The sequence below is a fragment of the Hipposideros armiger genome, unplaced genomic scaffold (genome assembly GCF_001890085.2).
Source record: "Hipposideros armiger isolate ML-2016 unplaced genomic scaffold, ASM189008v1 scaffold_752, whole genome shotgun sequence".
NCBI classification, from domain to species: Eukaryota; Metazoa; Chordata; class Mammalia; order Chiroptera; family Hipposideridae; genus Hipposideros; species Hipposideros armiger.
In genome coordinates, this window is record NW_017732102.1 from 684,766 (window position 1) to 692,691 (window position 7,926).

Sequence of the window (7,926 nt, forward strand, 5' to 3'; positions counted from 1 at the left end):
GCACCCGGCCTCAGCCGCAGGTAAAACTTTTCCTGTCCGTGGGCTCTACGGGCGGGGCCCGCTCCTCCCCAAACGACTCTAGTCCCAACCGGCAGAATCGGCGGAGGACTTCTGACGCTCAGCTTCGCCACCTGCTGCTTCTGTACTCCGCGGCTTGGTGAAGAAGCAGAGTCCGAGCCGCGAGAGAGAGGGGAGCTCAAGCGGTCTGGCAAGGACCCCGAACTCTGGCGCAGCTTGGCGGCCACGGCAGTGCCGAGACTCCTCTCCCCTGGACCGCCGCAGGGGCTTTGCCCAGAGCGCTTTCCGGTCCCGGCGGCCGCGGAGGCCAGCGCGGACTGGGGCAGGAGGAGCCAACAGTCCGTGCCTGACAGCGAAGGGCGACGCCCGGCTCCTTAGCGGCTCCCCGCCCCGCCGCGTTCCCCGCGTCCAGTAGGCCACCCGGCCACGCGCGCGTGCAGGAGGCTCACCTGGAGCGCGGCTGCGCCGCGGGAACCAGGCTCCGCGAGCGCGCAGATCTCCGGCCGCTTTCAGTATCCCGAGCGGCGGGCGGCTGCGGGGTCGCAGGCGCTCAGGCAGCGGCGCGGCGCTGCGGGCGAGCGCCCCCCTACTGGCCCCGCGGCCCCACCCTCCCGGCGTGGGCCAGGCGGCCGCACAGCCCCAGTGGAGGGGGCCGTTCACCCGCTCAGCGCACTCTGTTTGTTTTTCTTGCCCGACTGACGTGAGTCAAAATATTGGCCATATGTTCAGAGGTAATAAATTGGGTATGAGCGCAAACACACTTGGGCTTCGATGGCTCTTTCAGCTGCCACATGGCCGGCTTGGGGGAGGGGGAATGCCACCTAGCGTCGGTCCTGACCCCCAAATAGACTGGTAGGTTCCCTCTCCTTAGGGACCGACCCCCTGCGCTGGAGATCTGGGACCGAGGTCTCTCCTCTCCCTCGCGCCGCCTTAGTCCCCAGGACCCTGCAGCTCCTGGTGAGCCGGGTCTGCCGGTTAACAAGGTCGCCATATACAAATTGCTCGGTCGCTAAGACGCCATAAAACCGAAGGGCCATATGTGGCACGCTATTTATGTGTGAAACCACGTTTACACTAGATATGCCGATCCAAGGTCTATAGCACGGCTTCGCGGGAGTTCACAGACCTCTCGCCCTGAGCTCCTGTCTCCTCCTCCAGCACCCTCTCCCTCCAGATTGAGGGGTGTTGGTTTTTCTGGGAAAGGGATTCAGCTCTCCGCAGCGCAGGAAGAAAGTGATTTCAGTGCACTTGTGCCAAGGTGCCACCTGTCCAGGATTCGAGGCAGCCTCTGTGATTTATTTCTACAGCTTTTCTGTTTCCTTTCTTTCACAGGGCCGGGAAGACTTTTATTTTTCAGACAGTTGATACGTTCCATGGGACTTTGGTCTGAACAGGAAAAGTGGTATTTGGAAGCTGAAGATGATCAAGCCTGAGTGTGGGTGGGATTTGAGGGTGAGGGCCTCCTGAACTCCAAGGGTTTTTTTTTTGGGGGGTGGGGGGTTGCAGAGATGGCAGTGAAACAGGTCACCTGGCTGAGGGAGACTTGATACTATTTCTACCTCAAGCCTGATCGTGGACTCCAGTGTAACCTGTTTAGGCGCCTTATTTAAGACAAATGGCAGCCAAGGTACTCAGACAGGAAATCCTGGCCTTGGACATGAAATCCCAGCAGCCCTGTGTTCTTCAGGAAAGGGAGGGAAATACTGTGTAGTAATAGAAAAACAATTGTTTCATTTTTCTCCCCCAGAATGAAGGCAACCTCGGGACTGCATGTTTCCAAACTGGTCACCTCACACTATACTCACATGAATTCATTAAGAGTCATTGTCTCTCCCGTGCCATTATTTTACTATTTCTTGAAGTGAACCAAATTCTCTCTGTGGTTAATAAGCACTGAGCCAGGCCCCCTACCTTCCTTTTCATCTTCAAAACACCTGGGGTTCCCTGAATGACATCTTCTATCTGGCCAAGGAAAATAAGAGATGAAAAATGTTGCCCTACTGCAGGGAAAAACATAAGCATTTGACTTCACTATTACAAGTTACCCTGGGTCTGTGTTCACTGGATGACTGTCCTTAGTTGGCAGTTAAGGGTGGAAAAATGATGCTGTTGAAAGGGGGTGGGAGAGAGTGGATATGGGGTGAGGATGGTAAGGAGAAACCCATTCAACAGGTGCAAGAAAGAACTAAAAAATGAACCTCTTAACCTTAAATGCTGAGCACAAACAATGCCTCTCCAGGTCTGTTCTCCTGGGAGTGAGCTCCCAGAAATTTTTAGTTATGCAGAGAAATATGGGGCTACATGAAAGCGTGACGGGGTTATCTTGGAAATTTACTACTGCATTTCATCTTTTTCTCTTGAATTTTAAGTCTTTATGGTTAACAAAAGACAAAATCTAGAGTGTATTTTTGGTTTTACATCACCTCCAAGTGTAAATTCTGAGACCACCAATGAATAGCTTGTTTGGGTTGAAAACATTGCTTCATGCCAGAAATTGAACAAGGAGATTTGAAGGGACACCTTCACATATGTAGCCCTCATGGGAATGGGTGTCTTTGTCTAACAAGTGCCCTGTGTATTTTCCCTGCCAATATCACAGATACCTGCTAGGCAGAGAACGGAGATGCAGGCAATGAGCTTAGAGAGTCTGTGTGTGGTGGTCTCAGGGTAGAAAACTGAGAGATGTGAAGCAAAGATCACATCATGTCAGTCTCTATATTCTTCCCTATTTAGGAAACCCTGGTTTAAAAAAAGCAAATGTACCAGGGCATCAACTAGGTAATTGATAATAAAAATCCATTACAAAGGAGATGCAGTCAGGAGCAAGATATAAGTGAAACATAATGTTAAGTACGACTCACTTTGGGCTTATATAGCAATCTGGTGCTAAACTTGATACACTTAAGTATTCTCAAACCTTGACAGATTTCATGCAGTGTCTTTTCTTAGTTCCATAGTTGCTTATGCTATTTTTACTTCAGAGACATTCCTGTCCTACCATGGACTTTTCACACTGGGAAAACCTTCCTCCATTAAGTTCCCCAAAAGTATCATCAGCTGCAAGGCACTTGTGTTGGTCACCTCTGGGAGCAAGCAGTTCTTCGTACTTACAAAAGTCAAGCAAAACAAAAACCTTAGACAGCTTTGAACCAAGCTAGGATATAATTGCATTGTCTTGAGAAGACTTATCCAGTGGTTCCCACAGACAGAGTTCCTCCCTCCTTACAGCTGCTTGGGCTTCGGTGTAGTCCAGTCAATCAAGGAAGGCAGGTACCTTGCTTGTGCTTTACCTGGGCATCATTACTTGGTGGCCAGAGTGGCCCCACGAAGTGAGATCTGAGATGGACTTGAAAGAAAGTCAGTGCCCACCATCCCTGACAATGGGGGGGCTTTAAGGAAGCTCTGTGTATCTACAAATATCATCAGAATTCAAAATGGGGTGCAGAGGAGACTCTGTAGATGGGTGATCCCCCTTCCAGTGCCCTCAACCAGTCAAAGGGTCAGCTGAGTTCATCCAACATGGAATCTTGGTCCACTTTATTTGAAAGCAGACCTGTTTCTTTCCCTCCATTGCATCCCTCAGCTGAACCAGAAGGTAGATGGCATGGTTTATGAGGTCCTTGGTTCCCCAGAGGCAGAAAATAATAATAGCTTCCTCTTATTTCCTGCAGAGAATAGAAGTGAGCAAACACAGCAGGACATAAATCATTTGGGTAAAGTGTTGGCAGCAGGCAAGGAATTTGGCAATATGTGTCAAGTCTTCAAGAAGTAAAAAGCAAATGCATATAGAGATAAAAACTAAACAGTGGTTGCTTGGGGTTGGGGTCATGGGGAGGCTGGGGAGTGATGGCTGAGGGGTGGGAGATTTCTATTTAAGGTAATGAAAATGTTCTAAAAATGATTGTGCTGATGGTTGCACAACTCTATGAATATACTAAAAGCCATTGAATTGTACACACTAAATTGGGTGAATTGTATAGTATGTGAATTATATCTCAATAAAGCTGTTTAAAAAATTAAAGGTATCTCTCTTTTTCTTTGGGCTAGAAAGGTGCTAGGCTAGAAGTTAGGAGGGAATGGAGGAGTTGGGGGAAGACAAGTGATCCTAAAAATTGTTTTCCATTTTCCCCATTTTTTAAATTAAAGTTTATTGGGGGTGACAATTATTAGTAAATTTACATAGATTTCAGGTGTACAATTCTGTAACACATCATCTATATATCACATCGTGTGTTCACCACCCAGAATCAGTTCTCCTTCCATCAAAATAAATTTGATCCCTTCTACCCTCATCTACCACCCCCTTCCCCACCTACCCTCTGGTAACCACTAAACTATTGTCTGTGTCTATGAGTTTTTGTTTCTTCATTTGTTTGTCTTATTCTTTTGTTGTTTTCAGTTTTATATACCACATATCAGTGAAATAATATTGTTCTTGACTTTTTCTGTCTGACTTATTTCGCTTAGCGTAATAATCTCAAGATCCATCCATGTTGTTGCAAATGGTATTATTTCATCTTTTCTTATGGCAGATTAGTATTCCACATTTTCCCAATTTTTATTCTGAGTATTTTCTAACACACAGAAAAGTTGAAAGAATAGTAGAGTGAACATTTGTATACCTTCTGCCTGGATTCAACAATTATTAACATTTACCACATATGCTTTATCACTCTATAATAATGCATGTTCTTTTTGTTAAACTATTTGGAATTAAGGTTGTGGACATCATGATACTTCCCCACTGAATATTTCAGCATGTGTCTCCTAAGAATAGACATTCTCCAACATAATTACACCACCATTACTATGCTTTACAAAGTTAGCAATAATTCTATAATTTATCTGATATTTATTCCTTATTCAAATTCTCAAATTTTACCCAAAATAAAATGCATTTTTATAGATGGTTTATTTATTTATTTCAGATCTAGGACCTACTCAAGTTTAATGCACTGCATTGCTGCATTTCATCATTACTTTTTAATTTTTTAATGTCAATATTCTCTTAATTTATAACTGTGACCATACTTGTTGTCTTTCTTCCTTCCCTCCTTTCTGGCATTGACTCTTGAGAACCCAGACCATTTGTAGAATACATCCCTGCTCCTTTCCAGACTGTTTACTCCTGGTGTCACTGCCCTTGCCCCTTTAGTCCCTGCACAGTCACAAACCGGATGCTAGATCTAGAATCTGCAATAGGCCCATGCTACATATTTGTGGTAGGAATACCACATGTGTGGTATGTCACACTGCATTTCATTAGGAAGCAAATCATGTCCCTCTATTAGTGAGGCTAAGTTTGATCACTTGGTTAAGGTGGTGACTGTCGGATTGTCCCATGTGAATTAGTAAGTAACCTGAGGGGTAAGTGATACTTTGGTATCATTTCAATATTCTTTGTCACTGTGTAAATATTCCCCAGTAACTTTTCATCCAGTGGTCTTTAGCATCCATTGCCTGAATTCTGTTGTTCATTCCACATAATTTGCTGGTATTTTTCTATAAAGAAAAGCTTCATTTTTCTTAACCCCCATCATGGGCTCATTAAATTAAAATTTTAATATGTTGCAATCAATTAATACCTTTCTTTTGATGCTCAAATTATCCAAATTATTCAGTGCACAGCAATGCACTAGAAAGTGCCAAGGGAAAAGTCAGACATGGAAAATGATAAAAAAAAAACTTGGAGGAGCCCATGAACCTTCAGAATTAGCAGTTTTCAGTGGTTCTCAGCAACTCAAGTTATCATGGAACACTTCTGTGTATGTTTTTGACCAACAATGAGTGACTCATCATCAACCACAAAAATACCTCATTGCACATTTCCAGGGTGCCCAAATGTGTTACCGATTAAAAACAATCAAACTACTGAACGTATCTCAAGTATTACACCATTAAAAGAAGACAAAACAAAAGAGATTGCTTTTAAGGAATTGGCTTATGCAATTAGAGGCTGGCAAATCCCAAATCTGCAGTAAGCCAGCAGATTGGAGACCCAGGGAAGAGCTGATGTTGCACTTCTTTTTTTTTTTTTAAAGATTTTTATTGGGGATTTGGGGGATGGAACAGCACTGGGGAATTGGGGGAAGGGGAACAGACAAGTTGCTGTCCTTTTGTTCTTCAGTCTAGTTATGGAGGACATTGCTTCACGGTTCCAAGTTGGCACCATCATTGTGCTCTTCCCTGGAGAGGCAGATCAGTCCCCGGCCTCTGGATGGCTACTCACGCTGGCTGCTGGCCACTCAGGCTGGCTGCTGGCTACACATGGTATCCCATGGCAACCTACTGCAGCAGGGGCTGCAGCCTATGCCATCGTCAGCGACTCCCGGCAGCCCAGCTCCAGGTTGAGCTGTTGTTCAGCATCTTAGCTGTAGAGGGCAATGTCACTGGCCCTCATATGTGGTATCCGAACTGGGGCCCTCTGGTGTCCCAAGCCAGCTCTTAATCAATGCACCACTTGGCCAGCCCTGATGTTGTGCTTCAAGTCTGAAGACCATCAGGCTGGAGAAATTCTTCTTGCTCAGGGGAAGGATACATTTCTTTTGTTCTATTCAGGCCTTCAATTGATTGGACAAGGCCCACCCACATTATGGAGGGGTAATCTGCTTTATTCAAAGCCCACTGATTCAAATGTTAATTTCATTCAATGACATCCTCACAGAAACATCCAGAATAATGTTTGACCACATATCTGGGCAACGTAGCCCAGTGAAGTTGACACAGAAAATTAACCATCATATGCCTTGATTCACTGATGTTGGAAATTCTACCCCAGGATCCAGGAGTGTTTGTGGAAAGTCTTGAGCTAAGTTTCTGAGCAGCTACAACCACATGATGCCACACAATGCCGTGTCCTCTGCTCCAAATCTTGCAGTTCCTGTTTCCTAGCATTGGCCGGGACCTCAGTGTGACATTCCTAATAAATACTCATTATAATTCAGACATTGGATGCACTTTCTATAAGACAAATACATGGGACTAAGATAATGCCCTTTGCAGCCCATGAAAATATCTAGTTATTTATAGGTGGGAGAAAGATCTAAGAACTTGTTTTGGGTTTGGAGGGCAAAAGTAGCCCTGTGGAGGCTGAATACACAAGATCCCTAAGTCTTTAATCATCATAGAGTAAACCTAGCCTTGTGGCATACTTTGAAACAATGTTAGTCTCTGTCTTGATTCTCTGAATGAATTAAGAGGCCTGTTGACAATTTTAAGGCCACATGATTGCCTTCTTTCCAAATAAGGATATTGGATTTCAAGAACCATGCAAATTTGGGGTAAGCCATGTTTAATATTGGGCTAATTTTTGAAAGAGAATGAATGATGAGCACTGTGAAATGGACATCATGTACAAACTTGGACCATTTTGAGTAGTTCCCATTCACTTTCTTGCCAGTATAGGGGATTAGATCCTAACAGCATATGTTTTATTGAACACTTACAATATCCCCGTGCTAAGGTTCCTTTTGTGTATCATTTCACTTAATTCCCAAAATAACCTAATGAGTTAAGGAACATCAATTATTACCTTTATTTAAAGATAAGGAAACTGATGTTTAAGGAGGTTACACACAGATTCTGGAGTCACAGTGCATGGACCTAAATCCTTCCTCTTCCTTACAACCTCAGCAAATTACATAACCTCTTTGGGCCTCATTTCCTTCCTGTGTAAAATGGAGCTCACCTGTTGTGAGTGTTGTAAGGTTGAGATGAGATAACATATGTAAAGTGCAGAATCTGCTGGCACCTGATGCATAGTAGACACTCTATAACTTCTTGCTTCAGCTGCTATCATTATTATTAGCTCTGGTAACAGAAAAGCTGGGATTTCAATTCAGGTCTACCTGATCACAGAAGCCATGTTCCTGACCATCACATCATGACACAGAACTTTGTCGCTGAGTG

At 44.6% G+C, this 7,926-nt stretch overlaps 1 protein-coding gene across 1 annotated transcript in view; it reads right to left on the reverse strand.

The window, feature by feature from the left end:
* The window catches only part of NKX2-2 (NK2 homeobox 2), an 11,477-nt gene extending 10,964 nt beyond the window's left edge, over positions 1-513 (reverse strand). Inside the window, exon 1 of the mRNA XM_019628162.1 lies at positions 468-513. The gene's annotated coding sequence lies outside the window, so the exon portion shown is untranslated. The remainder of the gene's footprint in view (positions 1-467) is intronic.
* Positions 514-7,926: the final 7,413 nt, after the last annotated feature.